This window comes from Natator depressus, chromosome 4 (assembly GCF_965152275.1).
Source record: "Natator depressus isolate rNatDep1 chromosome 4, rNatDep2.hap1, whole genome shotgun sequence".
Classification (NCBI taxonomy): domain Eukaryota; kingdom Metazoa; phylum Chordata; order Testudines; family Cheloniidae; genus Natator; species Natator depressus.
Window position 1 is genome coordinate 47,044,909 of NC_134237.1, and position 22,748 is coordinate 47,067,656.

The window sequence follows — 22,748 nt, forward strand, 5'->3', positions numbered from 1 at the left end:
ACTAACCTTATCCCCATCCAGAAGAATAATACAGAGCCCCTCTTTAGAAGCACATGACAATTGCAATATGGAACCTGCCACTCCAGATTGCTACTGGTCTGTAAGGAACCAATTTGGTGTGGGGCATCTGCAGTAGAAGGACTTGTCATAGAATTCTGTCAGGTAACTCAGTTGAACAGGATAATCAGGCTGAGCAATGCGCAGGAAATAATATGGACTTGAACAGTAGGGATTCCCTAATTGGGGCAGTGCTACTCAGGACTTATAAACCAGTTTTGTGCCTGGCTCATCTGTACTCTGAATATCAACCAGAAAGGATACTTCTTAATGATCTGTAGACCTTGATGGACCCTCTGAAGAGTTTGAGAGAACAATCTTCATGTAACAGCTTTTAGTCACCATGCTTAATGCACCCCAGGAAGGTGCTCAGATATTATGGTGAGTCTGGAATAGCAACCTATCTAGAATAGAATAGATCACTGGGAAAAGATTTACAGGTATTAATGTTGGTTGGTGCAGGAAAGTCCATAATGCCAGAATGTTCAGAAAGTCTATCTGATAAATTCCACCCTCTCCCCCAACTATGCATTTGACATCAGTGGGATTTCTTTACCAATTGTTATTTTGGGAGATCCAGTCTACGCTTTGCCTCTCTGTTTCAGGAAATAACAAACCATAGGAGAGTGGAGAGAATGGTGTGAGGAGACATAATAAAGGTCTGACACACAGAATGCTAGTGTCAAACCGAGAGACAGATTCCCCAGTGCCCTCTGGCTCTTTTGCACCACTTTGACAATGCAAAGCAGCAGTAAGCCCAATGTAATTGACATCAGTTAGTTTTCTGTACTAATTGTACTCAAGGTCCTCAGATTCCATTGGCTAATACTACAGAATGGACTAAAATCATAGCACTATGATCACATAATTATACAGTTATGGTACAGTATATGCATCTCTTAATGCTTCCATTAAAGCTATTTTTAATGGTAAAAATTAACTCCCTGGAGGCAAGATGGAAGTGGGTGTTTAGTTTCTAAAGGAGGTTTTAAAATTACATATTTTCACTTTATATGTAAATAGCTAGTCACCCAAGTACAATCCCGCCTGACCCCGGCAATCTGCAGCTACTGTGGCCACATGACTATGTTTAGGTTCTCGCTTAAATAGTAGAACTAGCACATGTATGTCTACCTGAGCTGGAACTCCTGAGCTCGGAGTGTCCACCCAAGTTACCCTAGGAAGCAGCGCACAGAACTCGCAGCCCAGGGGAGAAGGGCCTAAAGTGACTTTAAGCCACCTTTGGGCCCTCCTGATCTTGAGCTACCCCTTGGCCCCTGGCATAACTTAGAGACCCTGGGGGTCTGTCTACATTACAGCAGTTTCCCTGGATTGTCCTAAGGGCTGCAATACTGGCTGTTTAAAAGTCTCATACCTCCAGCCTTACCCCTGCATGCCCTCTGCATCAGGACTTTGTCAAGGGTTTTTGAATAATAGCCTTATGGCTGTCTCCTCTGATACTGTGGTTAGGGGAGTCCTCCTCTGGGTGGATCTAGGGTTTTTAAGGCTGTTTAACTTGGCATACAAAGGCAAGAGAGCATTTGAAGATCTTACCAAAAAGACCAAATCTTCTGATGGTCTTGAGCCCTTCAGCTGGCATAACTGACCACAGGAGTAACATCTCAAGGTAAATGAATCTTCTCATGGCCTAGAGCCAGTTTACTGGCTCCTACATCACTCCTTCTCCCTGCTGCCATCATAGCAGTTGTGGTCAAGGGAAAAGGTGCATGGCTGGAGCGTCTCTATGCCCTGCTGCAGTGTTTCCCAAACTTGGGATGCTGCTTGTTCAGGGAAAGCTCGTGGTGGGCCGGGCCAGTTTGTTTACCTGCTGCGTCCGCAGGTTTGGCTGATCGTGGCTCCCACTGGCTCTGGTTCACTACTGCAGGCCAATGGGGGCTGCGGGAAGCGGCGGCCGGACGTCCCTCGGCCCGTGCCACTTCCCGCAGACCCCATTCGCCTGCAGCGGTGAACCACGGCCAGTGGGAGCCACGATCGGCTGAACCTGTGGACGCGGGAGGTAAACAAACCGGCCCGGCCCTCCAGGGGCTTTCCCTGAACAAGCGGTGTCCCAAGTTTGGGAAACATTGCCCTACTGATACCTAGCTGACATATTGGTCTCTTGGGGCTCTTGGCAGCTGCCATAATTTGGAGTAATTGTCAGACTTCTCTCAGTTACACCAGGGATTCAGATTTCCACCCAGCTAGCCAAGGATCAAAGTATCATAAAGGACACTTTGCATCCCCACTCTTAAGCTGTGTTATGCACTCTTTGGTCACAGCTGAGATCTGTGCCAAACTATGTATCTAAAAATAATGGCAAGATTACTCAAGGAAGAAAAAAAAAACAGATGACAAAAGGTATGCTATTCTGAAGAAAACAGAAATGATGAGCACATATTTCAATATACTCTAAGAATGGTCAAAAATACTCAGTACAAACAATGACAGGTTTCAGAGTAGCAGCCGTATTAGTCTGTATCCGCAAAAAAAAAGGAGTACTTGTGGCACCTTAGAGACTAACAAATTTATCTGAGCATAAGCTTTCATGAGCTACAGCTCACTTTATCGGATGCATTCAGTGGAAAATACAGTGGGGAGATTTATATACATAGAGAACATGAAACAATGGGTGTTACCATACATACTGTAAAGAGAGTGATCAGGTAAGGTGAGCTATTACCAGCAGGAGAGCGGGGGTGGGGGGGACTTTTTGTAGTGATAATCAAGGTAGGCCATTTCCAGCTGTTGACAAGAACATCTGAGGAACAGTAGGGAGCGGGGGGATAAACATGGGGAAATAGTTTTACTTTGTGTAATGACCCATCCACTCCCAGTGTTTATTCAAGCCTAAGTTAATTGTATCCAGTTTGCAAATTAATTCCAATTCAGCAGTCTCTCACTGGAGTCTGTTTTTAAAGTTTTTGTTGTTGAAAAATTGCCACTTTTAGGTCTGTAATCGAGTGACCAAAGAGATTGAAGTGTTCTACGACTGGTTTTTGAATGTTATAATTCTTGACATCTGATTTGTGTCCATTTATTCTTTTACGTAGAGACTGTCCAGTTTGGAAAATGTACATGGCAGAGGGGCATTGCTGGCACATGATGGCATACATCACATTGGTAGATGTGCAGGTGAATGAGCCTCTGATAGTGTGGCTAATGTGATTAGGCCCTATGATGGTGTCCCCTGAATAGATATGTGGACACAGTTGGCAATGGGCTTTGTTACAAGGATAGGTTCCCGGGTTAGTGGTTCTGTTGTGTGGTGTGTGGCTGCTGGTGAGTATTTGCTTCAGGTTGGAGGGCTGTCTGTAAACAAGGACTGGCCTGTCTCCCAAGATCTGTGAGAGTGATGGGTCATCCTTCAGGACAGGTTGTAGATCCTTGATGGTACGTTGGAGAGGTTTTAGTTGGGGGCTGAAGGTGATGGCTAGTGGCGTTCTGTTATTTTCTTTGTTGGGCCTGTCCTGTAGTAGGTAACTTCTGGATACTCTTCTGGCTCTGTCAATCTGTTTCTTCACTTCAGCAGCTGGGTATTGTAGTTGTAAGAATGCTTGATAGAAATCTTGTGGATGTTTGTCTCTGTCTGAGGGGTTGGAGCAAATGCGGTTGTATCGTAGAGCTTGGCTGCAGACAATGGATCGTGTGGTGTGGTCTGGATGAAAGCTGGAGGTATGTAGGTAGGCATAGCAGTCACTAGGTTTCCGGTATAGGGTGGTGTTTATGTGACCATCGCTTATTAGCACCATAGTGTCCAGGAAGTGGATCTCTTGTGTGGACTGGTCCAAGCTGCGGTTGATGGTGGGATGGAAATTGTTGAAATCATGGTGGAATTCCTCAAGAGCTTCTTTTCCATGGTCCAGATGATGAAGATGTCATCAATGTAGCGCAAGTAGAGTAGGAGCATTAGGGGACGAGAGCTGAGGAAGCGTTGTTCTAAGTCAGCCATAAAAATGTTGGTATACTGTGGCCATGCGGGTACCCATAGGAGTGCTGCTGATTTGAAGGTATACATTGTCCCCACATGTGAAATAGGTATGGATGAGGACAAAGTCACAAAGTTCAGCCAGCAGGTTTGCCGTGACGTTATCAGGGATACTGTTCCTGATGGCTTGTAGTCCATCTTTGTGTGGAATGTTGGTGTAGAAGGCTTCTACACACATAGTGGCCAGGATGGTGTTTTCAGGAAGGTCACTGATGGATTGTAGTTTCCTCAGTAAGTCAGTGATGTCCCGAAGATAGTTGGGAGTGCTGGTAGCATAGGGCCTGAGGAGGGAGTCTACATAGCTAGACAGTCCTGCTGTCAGGGTGCCAATGCCTGAGATGATGGGGCGTCCAGGCTCCTCAGTACAAACAATGTTAACTGCTATGTTATGGGGTATATAATCCATACAGGCAATGAAAGGGTTAATGTTGGCCTGAGCCACCAATTATGCTCCCTGAAGGGTGGAGCAGGCTTAATTGAAGATGAAGGCCAGCTGGGGAGGGGCTGGGTGTTGACTATAAACTACCTCAGGAGGCTTGCCCATGCACAGGTTTTACTGGGTACAGACCCAGAGATGACAGCAGGCTGTAGACTGTTTCCTGTGAGACTGCATTCTGGTCTCCCCACCCTGTGCACTCAGCCCATTTTTGGGCTGCCTCCCTTGGGGGTGAATTGTGGCCACAGAGTGAGCTATTTCTGAGGTAATTAAGATTAGTCCTAGTGCAAGCTGAAGAAGGGCTCCCCTCTCCCATATTTAACTGTGAAAATCTCATTTGCAACCTGGACCCAAGAAACATGGATTGGCTGGCTTCAAACACCCTTCTAAATGTCTTTTTGAGCTATGTTTTACTTGAAAGCATTTCATAATGTCTACAAATTTTCATGCCCAGAGCTGCCATCCAAGTCAATGGGAGCCATAGCTAGTTAGTGTGTCTGAAAAGCAGACTTTTTTTTTTAACATGTAAAAGTCTGACCTAACTTCTACCATCATTGTAACACACAACGCCCATTCTCCTGCTTTTCCTTGGTCAACAAACATAAGATCAGTTTGCGAATATCTACTGGAGGCTTTAGCTTTTTCCCCTCTAACAGTTTGTTTATTGAGTCTAAAGAGAGTGCTTATTTCCAGATGGAAATTTACTCATGAGACAGTGTTGACACACCCTTGTTTGTATGGTGGGTACCTTTCAACTTACTCAAGACCACCTGCTGTATCTGTCAGCACTTCACTGGAAAACATCTTTCCTTGACTGCCTGTTACTCTTCAAGAGAGCTCTTTCCCTTTTGTTCATAAGCTGTGCACAGCATTGTTCTTCCTTTGTTAGATCACTTCCCCTAGAATTCACAATCTTTAATAAACACATCATCAACAAAATGCTTTCATCTATTCATTAAATTTTGTAATGCCACTAGAAATGACTTCTCTCCTTCTACATATCTAACAAACTTGTCAGCAAATCTGTTTACATCATTCTTAAGGCACGAGAGGTTTTTTCTTTGTTCTTTTCCCAGCTCAGTAACTTTTCATCAGATGACTTGCACTCTTTGTCAAGAATATTTTTTAAACCATTCGCCATGACAATATACTTGATTCTACATATTCCCTACACTCAGACAGCCCATCAACATCAGTGAAATTTTGAGCTATAGAATCTGTAGGATCAGTGGCTATATTATATTTAAAACAGGTGTGGCTCTAAGTTGAATTGTCCTCTGGATTTTTAATCTCTCTTTAGTTTTACTATTTACTTTAAATTGCTTCTATGCTTTTCAACCCATACATAAAAACACATAAAGTCACTAGAACAGAAAGTTCCAGAATATAATAATAATAAAAATACAGTGCAACATATTGTAAGTGTATGAGGATTTTTGGGGGTGGATAATACCATAGTAATGTAATTGGACAGAATATGCATTTCACTCTCAACTGGTTTTAGACACTAGGTTATTATTTATCTCTATCTGTATTTCTTTAGCACCTAGGAGACCCTGTCATGAATCAGGCCTCCATTGTGCTAGGCACTGTACAAACATTTCTAAAAAAGCGTCCATGTCCCAAAGAGCAAACAAAATCTAATGATATAATAAAAAAGGAGGGAACAGGTAGAGACAGAAAGGGGAGCACAAGGAAAGAATGAAACAGTAAGGGGAAGAGGGGCACCAGCCCACATGGTGCTAAAGCTCCATGACTCTAAAGAAATATACTGTGCTAGAAGGATGGCCAAATGCACATGGAAATGGATGGAGATTTGGGTTTACCTCCTAGCCAGACCTCATGTGACTGGGCAAGTCACTTAATCTACCATGTGCCTCTGTAAAGTGATCCCTATCTGTAAAGTGGGGATAATACTTTTCTGCCTCACAAACATATTGCGAGGATAAAAAACATTAATTAGCATGAAGGGCTCAGCTACTATGGTTAGGAGGACCATATAATAAATAATTAGATTGGGGAACATTGAGATCCCTATCCCACCCTCCATATATACAGGTCACAGTGAAGTGGGTGCACACTGCTCTCCTTATTAATCTCCAAAGTTGTGTAATCATATCCACTAGCTGACATGACCCACTGTGGCTTGCTCAGTGACTACGCACACAGCTAACTCTTTAACCTATAACCGTGACAGTGAGGGTTACAGCTACACTCATACCTACAGCTGTGATTCCCAGCTCTAAGACACACACATACACTAGCTTGATGGGAGCTAGCGCGAGTATAAATAAAAGTGTAGCTGGGGTAGCATGGGCAGCACTGGCACAGCTTATCCATGCCAAGTGCAAGCCCACCTGAACCCATAAGGGCTTACTCAGCACAGCTCTGTGATGGCACTGCTGGCCATGATACTGCAGCGACACTAATATTTAGCTCAATGAGAGCGAGCGCAAGTATAGCATGAAGATGTATGCAAGCTAGAAATCACAGCCCTTCTTTGTAGTCTAGATGTAGCCTTAGAGTGAGGGTGAGATTTCATCCTTAGTGTTAAAATACTTAAAAACAAAACAAAACAAACAAAAAAATACCCAACCAACCCTTGCTGGTAACCATTATTTTAAAATGATTCCCAACAGCATCTAGAATTTTAGATCAACAATGCAAAAATCAAATAGTTACCATAGTTCATTATTAGCTTGGAACAAAACAGAGCAGTGATTATTCCTCTAATTGTCCTTAAAGTCATTATTACATATGCAAGTACAATTTTCTACTCTCCAGAGCCTTTCCCTCATTACACTGTGTGATTCACCAAATTACACTACTGTGATTAGTCCCTGAAACCAGTGTCCAAGTGGTATCAGGCAAGTACTGGGCTCCTTTTGCTGAGGTCAATTTAATTACATTGTGCATGACAGAAACCAGGCCAGTTGAGTATTGCCTTTGCCACCAGCAATTGACACCTGAGTGTTAATGAGCTGGTAATTAAGAGCTGGCACAGACAGGCACATTTAAGTGTTTAGGACTGGGATTACATATGTTGTAATGCTTCTGTGCTAAAAGCCAGTTCTCATTTTCTAGAATATACAACATTTTTGAAACATAAACATACTAAGGCAATTCCAAATAAGAAGCAAGAAATGCTTATATAATACCAGGAATGAATGGTAGCTCTTTACACTTTATGAAAAACAACATCTCTTCTTACTTACTGAGCATTTGATTTTAATGTCCTTTAACCAACACGTTTGTTCAAATTTGGATTGATTATGTTCTGTTTTTTGTTTTCTTCAAGATTGTTTAAAGGAGCCCTTCTCCAGTAGCAGGGCTTTTGAGCTGTGCTCCGGCTCCACTCCAGCTCCAGGCAAAAACCTGCAGCTCCGCTGCTCCGTGCCCAAGCTCCGGGCTCCGCTCCAAAACCCTGTCCAGTAGTCCAGAGTCCCAGCCAATCTGTTTTGCTATTGTTAATCCAAAGTCTTTTCTCTCTGCATTCCCACAGTCATAGCTCCACTCCTCTACAGAATGATCAGACAGCTCCTTATCTCATACTGTCCAAATCACAAGTTCTCCAAATCCTTGGTTTTGCTGTGAAAGGCAGTTCTAAGCTCCCACTCTGCCACTTGCAATGGTCAGAAAATGTCTGTCTCCTGGGAGCTGTGGCCCCACCCCTGGGAACAGTGTTGGGGTGCCTCGTGCCTCAGAAACTGCCCCCACATGAGGGAATAGGCTGCTGGTTCTGGAGACTTGTAGAGAACTGGTAGAGTCCTCGTTACAGCCGCTAGCCTTAAAGCTGCTGTTCAGGGGACAAATGTGAGGAGTCTTTGTTTACTGTCTGTATATAATAATATACTCAGTTTGCATGTGTTTCTTACCTCGGAAAGACTGCCCTCCGTGGCTGCAATAGTTCAGACCCACTCAATTATGCATGCTCAAGCTGACCCCGTTGGCCACCAGCTACAGAGGATACAGGCTGGGATTTTCTAAGGAGCCTAAGGGAAATTTGGGAGTTGGGTGCCTAAATCCTTTAAGCTACTTTGGAAACCCCAGATATAAGTCCTATTAGAACTTAAGGAGGGAAAGAGAGAAAAGATGGTCATGATTTTATTGTGATATTTGGTGTATTTCTTAATGTCCCAGCTCTTAGTATCCTGCATATATGTAAGAATCTCAGCTCATTTACACACACAACATACACAAAAAAGGAAGTTTCTAACTGTCAAACTGTCATCGTTACAGAGAGAAGCCTGAGAACATGCCCCTAAAGTTTCAAAAGATGCTTTAAAAACAATCCCAAGCATATTTTTGTAAATCTCATGGTTTTGAGAGGGTTGACTATTTTTGAAGGCTTGGGGTTGGCAATACTACAAATCAATTTATTTTTTCCTGGGTGTCCCCTAGTTTCATGATAATATTTGTGACTACATTTTATGTAAGTCAACTGTTGGAATAACAGGACTTTGGTATTTCCAATGGGATCAGGACATCTGTAAAAGCAAGTTACTGTGAAGAAGTCTCAATAAATAAAATAAAGAATTACACATCTATTAGAAAAGAGCCTTTACCTCTTGCTCTAGTTGTTCCTTGATAATTCCTAAATAAGCAATAATGAAATAAACTACTCCTTCCACAACCAATAATACACTGGTAGAAAAATTAAAATCAAAACCAAAACCCACCCACTCTTTCTCAAAGTAGCAGTGTTATATACCAAAGGGGTGAACTAGTTTCAAAGCTGAGAGGACCTTGTACCAGCTACATTTTGACACAATACTGATACAGAGCAGTAGCTTAGACAATTTTCCAGTGCCTTTACAAACCCACAGATTTTTCACATCAGATGAAAAATGTATTAACTTTACTGAATCTTAGTTATGGGATTTACTTCTAATTTTCTTCTTTGGAAGAGTTTGCTTTTTCTATTGAACCTTCTGTAGGACAGATAGCCTTTTATATGCAGATTGGTATAATTATGCTTGGAAAATAGCTCTGAATTCCCAGTCGCTTAAACTGAGAACATGAAAGGGCAAATGTTATACTGAGCTGAAGGATATAGAAGTGGCACATTCATCAATCCAAAATAAGATATAAAAATGAACAGTTTTTGACAGATTATTGAAGGATCTTTGCAGCCACAGAGACTGTCTTGGGTAACATGAAAACTCTGCATAGGGATATCCGTATCAGTTTGTATTTTTCTTTTTAATGCTAAAAGGTGAGTAGATGTTAAGTAAAACAAGAGAAATATACCATGACAAAAGCTTTAACTCTCTTCCCTGAAGAATGACACCTGGCCTCTAGTGGTAAAACAGAAGGCGATCTGATGAAGGAATCATCTACTCCAGCTGTCAAGCAAGGAATGGCACATCGAGAGTGGGCTTGCCATCTGGAGAAACAGATAGAGACTCCAGAGCCCAACCTCCATGTCCATTGAGATCCAGATGACAGACAACTGGCTCCTCAGTGCAGGAGGGGAGATGGTAGTTCTACTGACAGATGTGTCAAGTTTCTGCTTAATGCAGCCAGACTTTTCCTTATCACATGGAAAGGGATAAAAGAAAAAAAAAAAGAGTAAATTCTTGTCTGTTTGAAACCATAAAGTCAGGCATTATGGCTATTTGAATTAGCACAACTCAGTGTCATCATTCTTTTTTACAGAACTATTGCAAGATAAATGGAAGAGCCAACTTAAAAGCATTTAAGGTAATCAAGTGAGGTTTAAACACCACTCATAAACCTGTGTAAATGTTCACATAATGCATTGTTTTGTAATGTGAATGTATATACTTCAAAATATCTAACAGCATCTTAACTATAGAAATCCAACTCTCACCAAGTTAAAGAACATAAAGGTGAATTTCACACGTTTGACACATTTTTGCTCTGATATCCATTAGAAAAGCATGTGGAAATAGCCACATCACAGAGCAAAAGGGTGACTCTAAATACAAAACATGTTCTGATGTAACTGTTAACCACATTTATTTATTGTAAACTAGGACTCTATGGGCAAAATTTGGAGTCTGTGTCTTACTAGCTGAGGTGCGAGGAGCAAGGTGTAAATGTTTCCATCTTAGAGTCCCTCAGATTCAAAATCTCTCCTGAATGTGTCCCCTTCTCTCTCGCCCATTCGCAGATACCCTCAGCGGTGTGCAGTTGTTACCCCTTCCCCTAGGGTGGTGCAGCATGCTTTCCTCTCTCAACCAGCCGTCTCTGTTGCCCAGGGATAAGGAAAAAAGGGAGGTGGCAGTAGAGCCACATTCTTGCCTGCCCTCTTTAGGGTAGCGTGTGTCTCAGAGGAATCCACTAGAAAGGATTCATAGTAGCAGTAGTGTTAGTCTGTATCCGCAAAAGAAAAGGAGGACTTGTGGCACTTTAGAGACTAACAAATTTATTTGAGCATAAGCTTTCGTGAGCTACAGCTCACTTCATCGGATGCATGCAGTGGAAAATACAGTGGGGAGATTTTATATACACAGAGAACATGAAACAATGGGTATTACCATATACACTGTAAGGAGAGTGATCAGGTAAGGTGAGCTATTACCAGCTGGGGGGGGGGGGGAACGGACGGACGGACGACAACAGGGGGACCTTTTGTAGTGATAATCAAGGTGGGCCATTTCCAGCAGTTGACAAGAACGTCTGAGAAACAGTTGCGGGGGGGGAGGGGGAATAAATATGGGGAAATAGTTTTACTTTGTGTAATGACCCATCCACTCCCAGTCTTTATTCAAGCCTAAGTTAATTGTATCCAGGTTGCAAATTAATTCCAATTCAGCAGTCTCTCATTAGAATCTGTTTTTGAAGTTTTTTTGTTGAAGGATTGCCACTTTTAGGTCTGTAATCGAGTGACTAAAGAGTTTGAAGTGTTCTCTGACTGGTTTTTGAATGTTATAATTCCTGATGTCTGATTTGTTTCCATTTATTCTTTTACGTAGAGACTGTCCAGTTTGGCCAATGTACTTGGCAGAGGGGCATTGCTGGCACATGATGGCATATATCACATTGGTATATATGCCATCATGTGCACAAGAATAAATAGACACAAATCAGACGTCAACTGCTGGAAACGGCCCACCCACTACAAAAAGTTCCCCCCTCCTGCTGGTAATATCACCTTACCTGATCACTCTTGTTACAGGGCGTATGGTAACACCCATTGTTTCATGTTCTCTGTGTATATAAAATCTCCCCACTGTATTTTCCACTGCATGCATCCGATGAAGTGCGCTGTAGCTCACAAAAGCTTATGCTCAAATAAATTTGTTAGTCTCTAAGGTGCCACAAGTACTCCTTTTCTTTTCACTAGAAAGGAGTTCCTGTGCTTGCAGGAGGATAGGGACTGCAGTTGTGATTAGTCCATGTGCAGGGGTCATGTGTTCTCTCTACTCAAAAATCTGTGAAAGATCTAGTCCCAAACACTTTCACTATCTGCTTTCCTTTTCTCCTAAAACAATGCTCTCATCTTCCCTTCCCATTATTTACTATTACCTCTCCCTTGATGTGCCACTCACCCACCACAATCAATTGCCATTATTTGTTGAATTATCTGTGTAAGAGCCTCAATCTAAGAAAGTGCTTAAACACGTGCTTAATTTACAGCACATGAAGTTCCATTAACTTCAAAAGGACTGCTCCTGTGATGTATTGGGGGATCCAGGGCACAGTTAGGGGTCAGTATTGTCTTCCTTGCTCTTAGAAAGATAGATTGTGTCTCTATGGCAGAGTGCTGAAATGAGAGTGGCAAAGAGGGGCAAATGGTGCATGTATATCTGGTCATTTTATGAACTTTTTCATGGCACAAAGATGCATTACAATTGTGCTAATAATACTTTATTTAAAAGATTCATGCAAATTCCTCCATGAATGAAAATGTAGAGGGACCTTTTATGTGTAAAAACTTCTTATCTGTATTTTTAATAGTTACATTATGTGCATAAATCTTCAATTTTTATTTAAAACCTACTGTTTACAGAAATGTTCTCTTTTTTTCCATTTGAATTTGCACAGAAAACATCTGCATTCTAAACATCTAAAATGTTTGTACATTTTTGTTTTATTTAAGACATTGGGTCCTACAAAGTATTAACGGATCTTGTCCCCCCCTCCCCCCCCAAAACACCTGTTCTGTTTGTATTTCAGTAGCACTCAGGGTAAGTCTACAGAACAATTAAAAACCTGTGGCTGGCCTGTGCCAGCTTACTGGGACTTGCAGGACTTGAGATAAGGGGCTGTTTACTTGCTGTATAGACGTTCAGGCTTGGGCTGGAGCCTGAGCTCTGGGACCATCCCAGACACTCAACCATGGGTGCCTGATTGCAGTGTGAATTTATCCTTAGAGGCCTCAAGTGATATCAGAAAACTATTGTGCGAAATGGTGTACAAACACTTTTAGCCCAGTGGTCGGAGCACTCACCTGGGAGTGGGAGACCCAGGTTTGATTTTTCCTTCTCTGGCAGACAGGGAGAAACAATTTGAACAGGGTTCTCCTGCCTCTGAGATAGATGCTCAAACCACTGACCTCTGACTCACTGGGCTAAGAGTTATGATGGCCTCCTTGTCTAGTCAGATTTTGAATGGGACTCAGTCTGCTAGGCAAGCTAAGAAGCTGCCTATCAGATCAGGTCCTGCACTTCACTCAGGCAGATGAATATCTTTCTTCCCCTAGTTTGTGTATTGCTCTGGGGCTTAGTCAGCAGATAGGCTGGGTGCCTAGAGGAAAACAACAGTGTGTGTGCCCCAGTCTAAAACCTACGGAACTTTTAAGCAGAAAGCTAGGCACCTTGGAGGTTCTGCAGCAGCCAAGAAGGAGTTTTGTGAATCACAGTTGTACCACACATAGGGAGTTGAGGTGCCTAAATTGCTCTGTTAATTTCACCCTCAAGCCCTAAATAGTAACATCCTGTCTCTTCACACAAGTTTCAAGAATAAAAGGAATGAAGGATTGTAACTGACAGACTTAGAGCTATGTAGCAGAGACATATTCTGGATCATTACTTTGGATACATTTCGCCTAAGGCTCTGAAGGAGGATTTTGACCTAAGTGCCATTTTTATCCAATAAACAGAAACCAGACTCCCTACTCTCCTTATTGATATTAGTCTAAAAATAGAGACATAATGAATAATTGAATAGCTGTAATGAAAAAAAAATAACTACTTTGGATGCAACACTTGCTGAATCTTGGAATTATTTATGTATATTGATGAGGTGTGGTTCCCCCCGCCCCAGGTTGACAACTAGCGTTTTACATGAGTAAGGATCTTGGGATCTGGCACTGTAATTTTTGTTATGGGTGGACCAAATCCAGAGGTTCTTTCTCCATTTTTGTTTAGTTTTTCCCCTCACTCCTAAATCAGGCTCATTTAAAATTTAATTTGACTTTAAATGGGAGCTGGGCACCTAATTTCAATTTGTGCCGTTGAAAATCACCTCCATACATCAGTGGACTTCATCTGATCTATGAGTGAGTAAAAACAGAGTAGAAATGCAGTAAAACATTGAGGCTTTGGTTTGGTGACAGGGAGATAAATTTATTATTTTGTTCTCTAGGTAATATTTTTGTTTACTATTTTCCATTGTGTCTTGGAGATTTTGTTAAGATTTTTGATAATTACAGGAATTTTAATAAATGGTGCATATTAAAAAAAACCCAGAAGTAAATATTTTATAAGTATTTTAAACAGCATCTTTTTAAACACCTATAAAGTGTTTACATTATTCCATAATTTTTGCAGAGACAGACTTTGTGTATATGGGACTGAGATAATACATAATAGTACTGTTATGAACAGATAAAAGTGCTACAGTGATCTATATGATTCATAGGAGAGTGCCACCAATATTTCTCTCTTTGTGATGGGGATGATTATTCCACACAGGTGATGAAAGAGTTAATGCCTACACTGCAATTAGACCCCCCGCTCCCCGGTACCTGACTTGGGATCCCAGAGCTTGGGCTAAAGCACTGTTTAATTGCTCAGGCTTGGGCTGGAGCTAAGGATCTAGGACTCTGCAATGATGATGAGGTAGCCAGATTTGCACACAATATTCAAGATGCGGGCATATCACGGATTTATAGAGGTATTATGATATTTTCTTTCTTATTGTCTATCCCTTTCCTAATGGTTCCTAACATTCTGATAGCTTTTTTGACTGCTGCTACCATTGAGCAGATGTTTTCAGATTGATTGATTGATTTAATCACTGCGTCCTGATCCAACAAGGAATTTAAGACTATGCCTAATTTAATTTATATTGGCAGTCTTGATATAAATGGGATTACTTGTAGATTTAAAGTTAGACACCTGCTTAAGTACCTTGTTGAAGTGGGACCTATAGGCCCTAGTATTTAGATTACTTATCCATAGCTAAATTCTAACTCTCCTTTCACCACTCTGTAATCCAAGATCCATAATTCATCACTCATTGCTACCAGTATATCACCCATATAGTCCATTTCTCTTTATTTTGGCTTGCAAGAGAAAGTGTTATGGCTGTCTCCACTTCTGTGACTTGTAAGGCTTGGTTAGTGAAGGCTGACAACTGAAGAATAATCACTGGTTTCCAGCTTCATGCCTCATATCTATAAGGATGGCATGCTATATTTTGGGGTAAATCATGACCTTTTCTTTTAAATGTCCTTTGTGGTAACTAGGGGTCAAATTCTAGTCCTAATGAAGTCAGTGACAACACTTTGATTTCAATGGGATGAAGATTTGGCCCCATGCTCTCTCCAGACCCAGGCTAATTGAGACATGTGCCTTCTCTCTTAAGAGAGACCAGTGATAAGAAAATAGCATGTGCTTATGCAGGAGAGATCTATGGCAAATAAAAATCAGAAGTTGAGTTTAGAGCTCATCTGAATTTCTTTCATGCATGAAAATATGACATTTTGGCCAAAAAGTTAGATTTGGGTATCTGACATGGTGCCTCCTGTTATCATTCTCCACAATGAGCCGGGTACCCTAGTCAGACTGCATCTCCTGTGACTGATGCATGACAGCCTCAGTCCCTTCCCTCCCCCCACCTGCCACGAGGGAAGGAAGGTGCTACTGTCACAGTTTCAGGGTAACTACACCTGTATTCCCCTTCTGTGGTCCCTTGAGGGTGCCCACTAAAAGGTTTCTGGCTGCTGGCTGTCACCTCTTGGGCAGAAACATGTGTCTCACTCTCTCCTGTCTGGGGGTTTTAAGGCTGCACAGTTCCCTGCCTACTTTGTGATATTCCCAGCAGCCAGACTGCCTACAAAGCCAGTGTTTCTGTTTTGCCTTCTCTTCAGCAGCTATGACCATTGTATTGCCAGCAGTTATAAGTTACCATACAGCTGCTTCTAAGCAAGCATTTTTATTCTAACAGTAAAAGCATTTAAACAATAATAAAAGCTACACACATGTTAAAGGTGATCAGAGGTCACCCCCAGCTCCAATCTAGGGCTCTGGTAGATGTCAGTCCTTCAAAATCCACATTCCCCACCCCACTTGGTTAAGTTCATATCCATCCTGGATGCACAATCAGAACAAAGACTGGACAGATAAACTGTTTCTTTATACAAATTGGGTCTTTGATATTGACAGTGACATTTTCCTCAGGTCATACCAACAAAAGGCTGAGTTTTTTGTATAACAGAGGTGAGTAATTTGTATTAATTTCTCCCGAGGGATTCCCCAATAAATCCACTTAACACTTTTTATCCCAAAAGTACAACATGTTTTCAGTATAATCTCTTGAACTCCCAGGTCTTACATTAGTCACATCTCCCACCTAAAGGGGTTACATCCAATCCTGGCCGACAATAATACATAACATTAATACAATGTCTTTTGGGGATATATTAGGAAATTGCCATATCTGTCATAGCTATGTCATGGGAGTTCCATAGCCACAATGAATTCACATCCTTTGAGTCTCTGGACAGTACCATGTTCACCCACTTCCCAAGAACTGGCTGCATTGTTTACTCTGTTGAAATGCTGCTGCTGGTTCTATGATAGTGGCTGCATGAAGTTTACTCCTTCAGTGAAATTCTGAGGTTCCACAGATCCAAAGCTAGAAATTCTCATTTAACTTTCTATTGATCAGATGAGGGCATCCCACAGATCATAGCAATGACCTAATTCCTCCTAATGCATTCCCGAGCATGACATCATTTTTGGAGCGGTGTGAATGTATTGTACTATTTATATGATGCTGCATATGTACTGACAGGAGGATCCCTCATCTATTCTGTCTATATTGCAGTGAAGCACAGCCTCTACCTAGAACTTCACCTGACTTCCTTATAGACTTAGAGAAACAGTACACAGCGAAAGTGAACTACAGTTCTATTATTCATACTCACCTTCTTCTCATGATCGTCTTCAGCTATGCTTCAAGTATCACATGGACAGATCTGTACAGAAAGTCTTTCTGTAGTCCAGACATGCCATCTGAGCGCTTTAGAAGTCTTTCTCAATCTTCCTCTACTGGATCCTTCTCTCATGTTTTGTCATCTTTCTTTTAGAAGAAGAAACAAACTTTTAGTGCTTACTATTTCCCATTGAAAATGGCTTTTTTGGAAAAAAAAAAAAAAAAGGCAAGAAGCAAATGTTCATGAAATACAAATTGCAGCTGAATCTTTAGAGCTAAAACAAATGGGTACATGCAATCTGTACCTTTATAAACAGTTAGCCCAGACAAGAAGTGGATGATTTAACTAAAATGTAGTTTGGAGTTCACTAATTATGTATGCATCTCACTAGATATTAAAGGAGACTGTCAATAACTAGTTACATGTGTAAAAAGAAAAGGAGTGCTTGTGGCACCTTAGAGACTAACAAATTTATTTGAGCATAAGCTTTCGTGAGCTACAGCCGAAAGCTTATGCTCAAATAAATTTGTTAGTCTAAGGTGCCACAAGTACTCCTTTTCTTTTTTGCAGATACAGACTTAACACAGCTGCTACTCTGAAACTAGTTACACGTGTGTGTCATTTTATCAAGAAACGTTATTTGCTTCTTCATTTAGAAATAATGTACAAAACAAATAGATCTAGTTTCTTTTTTTTTATGTGGTTGGCCCTGTTGTCCTAGTGAGGGGAGACCCTACTTATGGTCCTCTGTATCCTTGAAGCGTGCTTCCAGATCCCCACCTCTTACATATCCCCTTACAGCATTATGCCATCCTTTCCTAGGACTTTCAGGACCTCATTTTGTGCTGCCCCACATTTTGTATGGTCACTACAATGGTAGTGGCATGATTCATAACTGTGTTACTTCAGTTTTACTGTTGTGTAACAATTGACTTCAAAACTGGAGTGACAGTTGGAAATCATGCCTCTTAGCTACTGATTTTTTAAAAGTATTTATGTATTTGCAAGGCAGTGGCAAATAAGGCCTAATATTTGTAGTTCAATGTGGTTATCCATCCACCTACTCACCCACTTGTACAGCCACTAACTTGCCATCCAATGAGCCCAATTACTTTCAACATTCTGGGGTTTTGTGAGTAAATCATGGAGCGTTCTTAAATATAACAACACTGGGATTCAAGACACTTTGGCAAAGACAACTCTGAAATTAGTAATCTTAAGGTTACAGCTGCTTAATCACTTGTTTTTTCAGATGTTCTCTCCTCTCATTTTTTCATTCTTAATAGTATTATTACACTTCTTTTTTTTCAGAGAGAAGACCAAGTTCCAGGACTGCAAAGTTCTAGGGCAAAGCATGTATCAGTCTGCTAAAAGAAACAGTGCCCCCCGCCATGTTGTACTGTCTCACAGAACATTCTGAAATTGTTTGATCAAAGTAACTGCACTTCAAAAGCAGTCTGCAATGCAACCTCTTCTTTAAAAAAGCAGCTGCTTGTAAAGCGGCTTCTATGTGGACTAAGTAAAAATGCCTAATCACTTTGAGAAACATGGCTTTCACTAAAATTACCTTGCCTGAAAAAAGCCTTCCCCCACTAATTCAGAAGCTCAAACAGAAACTAAATGGCACTTCTAGAGAACTATACAAATGATTTAATAATTACAGCACTTTTATATCTTTTGACTGTTCAGAGCATTCTGTTTTAGACTTGGGTTTTGGATGCTGTACCAAGGCTGCATGAAAACTTCCACTGCACACCATTATTTACAAAAAATGTATAACCATGCCTCTTTAATGGATGCTGGCTGCATGCATTACAAAAGGAACATTCACTCACTAAATCTAAATAAAATGGCATTTTGCCATTATCCAAGGACTTATTTTTGAAAATCTGTGCCATCGTGCCTAAAACCTGACCTGGAGTCTAAGAAGGCATTTTAGTCTCCATATCCATTCATTCCTTGCCCTCTCTGCTGAAATTGCTAACAAGGGAGCCAATTAGTGCCATGTGTAGTATGAACACCACTATGCTAGAAAGTAGACTGAGACTGCTAAACCCATTTCATAATAGGTCACCAAACAGTGGTCAGACAATTATTTCCATCACTCCTTACTGGAGCCAGATTTGAACTAATGACCTAGAGGAGACATATGCTGCACTACTGATCCCCCAAGCCATTTTGTATGTCTTGAAATCATTATAAAATAGTTGAGTAAAAGGTTTGTTATGGAGAATGAGTGTCACCTACCCTAATTCAAATGTCAGTGTTAAGCTGGCTCAGATCTTCCCTGTACCTAGACTGCCCTGTTTATCTAGTCCCCTGTAATAGCTTGCCTTTTCTTCCTGGATAGTTCAACAATTCAAGCTTAATAAAGCTAAAAAAGCTCATTATTTTAAAACTCTTTCCACCTCCTCCATTCCTTATTGCTGTTGACAGCACCATCATTCTCCCTGTCACCTGGCTGACAACCTGGAGATCATCTTTGACAGTAATCCCGGTGGTGGCTCAATTCTCCTGCATGGTGAAAGAACTTGAACGTTAGCTCCACATAGCCAGTGACCCGGGAATTGTTATCTGCCCCTTACCCAACCTCAAAATACACCTGTTCAGGGTAACAGGAACCCTGTAAAGCTGTGCTCAGCAGCACACAGGGATGTGGCTTTCCTGGGGCTCACTCTAGTCCCTAGTCCTGCCCACTTCTGGAGAGATGAACTGCATCAGTTTAGTGAATTTGGAGCCTCTAAAATCATTCACTGAATTTTAAGACTACCCAAAGTCAATAGGACTACATAGAAATTTGCAATGGGTTAGTGGCCTTCACATAGGACATGAATATTTTAAATTCGCAGAGTTTCTTTGTAGTTGTTCTGTTGAGAAGACAAATCAACTATGGTATTCACCCTCAAAACCAGGAGATGTCCCAAGATGTATACAGCTCCTGGGACACCAATAGGGGCCAAGAATATCCAAACAGCTTCTTGAGCAACTGCTCTTCCAGTTCCTATAGTACCCTGGTTCCTTCAGGAATCATGTTGCCATGCCATATCTGCCTATGGTTTCCTCAAATGCTCCAACAAGGCAAGGGAGATCACTGTATGAAAAGACTACTAGCAGTAACTTGTGTTGCCTAGTTCATGGGGTTTTAGGAGATGTTGCCTTGAAAACTCCCCCTTTTCCAAGCCTGTTCCTTGTGTCTGTCCACACCTCCATGGTGTACCTGTGGAAGGGTTTCTGTGGTACTGGGAGAATAGCTGACAATCTCTTGAAGCCAATACGATCATCCTGATTTATTTCACATCCCCACACCTGGTGAAACCAAACTGATTTCTATGTACACACATTGGGGGATGGGGGAAGAGGGGTGGTTAACTATTGCTCCTGATCTTCATAAACAGTGCATTATAATTAGACACACCGGAGCATTAGGGGAAGGTCTAAACAAGATCACTAACCCATAGATTGCTAACATTTCCCCTTCTTTCCCTTTCTCTTTTCCCTCTAGTTCATAAAACTGGGGTGGGGGGGAGACGGAAAGGAAGAGTGAAGAAACGTATTTGGATATTGATCCTGCTCTAAACCAGTAAATCTACAAGGAGTAATGGAGAAAACACTTGCAGCATCTTTCTTTTCCTGGCTGGCATTTATGTTTATTTTCACTGGGATGAGGTTCTGAAGGAAATGCAATTGCCTTCTGAGAAAGTTACTCAGTGCCACTTGCATAGCTGAAAGAGCTATTTAAAGGTCAAATGAGATCTTCTTTAACTGTTCCCCTGCCCATCCAAGATATTCTTTCTAAACAAGAATGAAAATTAAGTTACAAGGTATAAAGATTCACGAATGAACTTTATAAAAGCTCTTTAGTGCATTTGATTATGGTGAAAGGTGCCAGACTGACAGTTCTTGTAGAGACTCAAGCCAGCTATTTATCCATGCAACATGTGCAGCATGCACACCATGCATTTACTACAATGTCCTGCCAATGTGCCTGAACCCTGACTTCAAGGGATGAGAAGGTAATACAATTTTTATATCATTAAATCCCTGAAGTATGTGCTGAGATTCACAAAAAATGGTTGACAGTCATTGTCAAAGGTAATTATTTCTGTGATATGAAAACATATCCACTAAAAACTGCACCTCTTTATTTCACATAGATAATTGAACTGCCATCAGTTTATAACATCTTTCTATTTGACCCAACTTAATTTTGACAAGTGATGTAAACAGTGAAAGGAGCCACATTTTTACCAGTGATCCCAGTCATCTAGTGTCAAGCAACGTATTTTCACATGCATGTGTTTAGTCATTATTCATTGGAAACCCGTAACGGTCTCTGCCATGAGGAATTTACAGTCTAATTTAGACTATAAGCAACTTCTGAGTATAACAAACACATGAAGGGGATGGGGAGAAATGATGAGTAACAATGACCACAAACATTTGGCTATCTAGACTGTGCACAGCAATACGATTGGGTCAACTAAATGAAAACTTATTTCCCTCTCAAATTCCATTGCATCTTTTAGAAGTCCATAGACATCCTGTACACTTTCCTGTACACTTTCTGCCCTGAATATTTGTTTTTATATATTACTCAGCCTTTTGTTTTGATTAACAAACTTATAATTTTGTGCCATTTGAAGTATGATTTGGTTGAATATATAATTTTACATGTTTTGAGCCTGGTGTGTTTGCCAGTTTTAAAGATTATCAGTTTTTTATTTCACATGAATAGGATTTAAAAAAAAAAGACTTTTCAGTTTTGAAAGTACATTAATTGCATACTCCAAACTAGAATGAAACTAGAATATAATATTATGGTGTCATTATATTGTAGGAAGTGTTACATAGTAGAAACAAGAACAACAACAACAACAAAAATTCTTCTAAAGAATTTATCTTGAGGATTGTGTTGAATGTTAATATAGTTTAACAAATATTTCCCATAGCAAACAAATTGCATCACTTTTCAAAAAAGTTTTAATTATTTAATAAACAAAATTAAGTTAGCTCTTAACACAGAAGGGGGAGGGGAATCACAAAGGAGGGATGATATTTAATGAACAGAAGTTGAATAATTATTAAACACCAGAAAAGGACCTATGTAGCTAGATTAAAGACAGGTGACCTTTTTAGAGTTTAGTTAACCTTTTGGTCATTTGAGAATCATCAAATATGAAGATAAAGGTCAGACTAGAGCTCAGACTTCATGTATTTTCTTTTCCCGTCTAGGAATAAATGCCTCTTTGATCTGATCCCATTCCCATCACGATTGGCCAGAGTTCTGCTATTCAGTTCAAAGGGAGCAGGAGCAGCTCCATGTTTTCAAACATCTGTTATTTCATCCATGTCATAAAGATAGCAATGTTAAAACTACAATGCTCTTGTTCTGAATAACTGGCCTATAATCTGTAAATCTACAGGAAGATACCGTTAAAGGTTGTGAACTAGATTGGTTTGTAGAAAGAGGCAGAGCTGTATTAAAGTCAATGGAGTTATGCTGACTCACACCAAGTGAGCATCTGGCCTACCAATCTTCATTAAAAAAAAAAAAAAAGAAACAACCTGGCACCAAGAAACTCAAGGTCACAAGATGTAAGGCTGTAAACTGCCTGATTTAGAGGAGGAATCTGAATCCATATTTTTGTCCTCCCTGGTAAATGCCTTAATCTCTAGGCTACAGTTCTTACTCTTTTGGTCCCAATGAATATGTAGATATTAAACAAAGTGGAGCAGCTTCAACAGGAGGGATTGAAAGCAACCCACCACAAAATAATCTATATGCTGGAAGCTAGGGCACTAGTTTTTCAGCGGGGAGATCAGAATTCAAGTCTTATTCCAGCATGGGGATTCAAACCTGCACCTCAGGCATGGGCCTAGCCACTGGGCTGAGTGTTATAAAGGGAACTCTTTCCTGG

At 40.9% G+C, this 22,748-nt stretch overlaps 1 long non-coding RNA gene across 3 annotated transcripts in view; it reads right to left on the reverse strand.

The window, feature by feature from the left end:
- LOC141986411 (uncharacterized) overlaps positions 1-22,748 on the reverse strand; it is a 103,347-nt gene that overhangs the window by 40,545 nt on the left and 40,054 nt on the right. For 2 of the 3 annotated variants that reach the window (XR_012639272.1, XR_012639273.1), the window contains exon 3: positions 16,822-16,976. This is a non-coding gene — a long non-coding RNA (uncharacterized LOC141986411). Of the gene's footprint in view, positions 1-9,945; positions 10,012-16,821; positions 16,977-22,748 lie in introns of those variants that run through there. The other variant, XR_012639274.1, reaches the window with a different exon arrangement.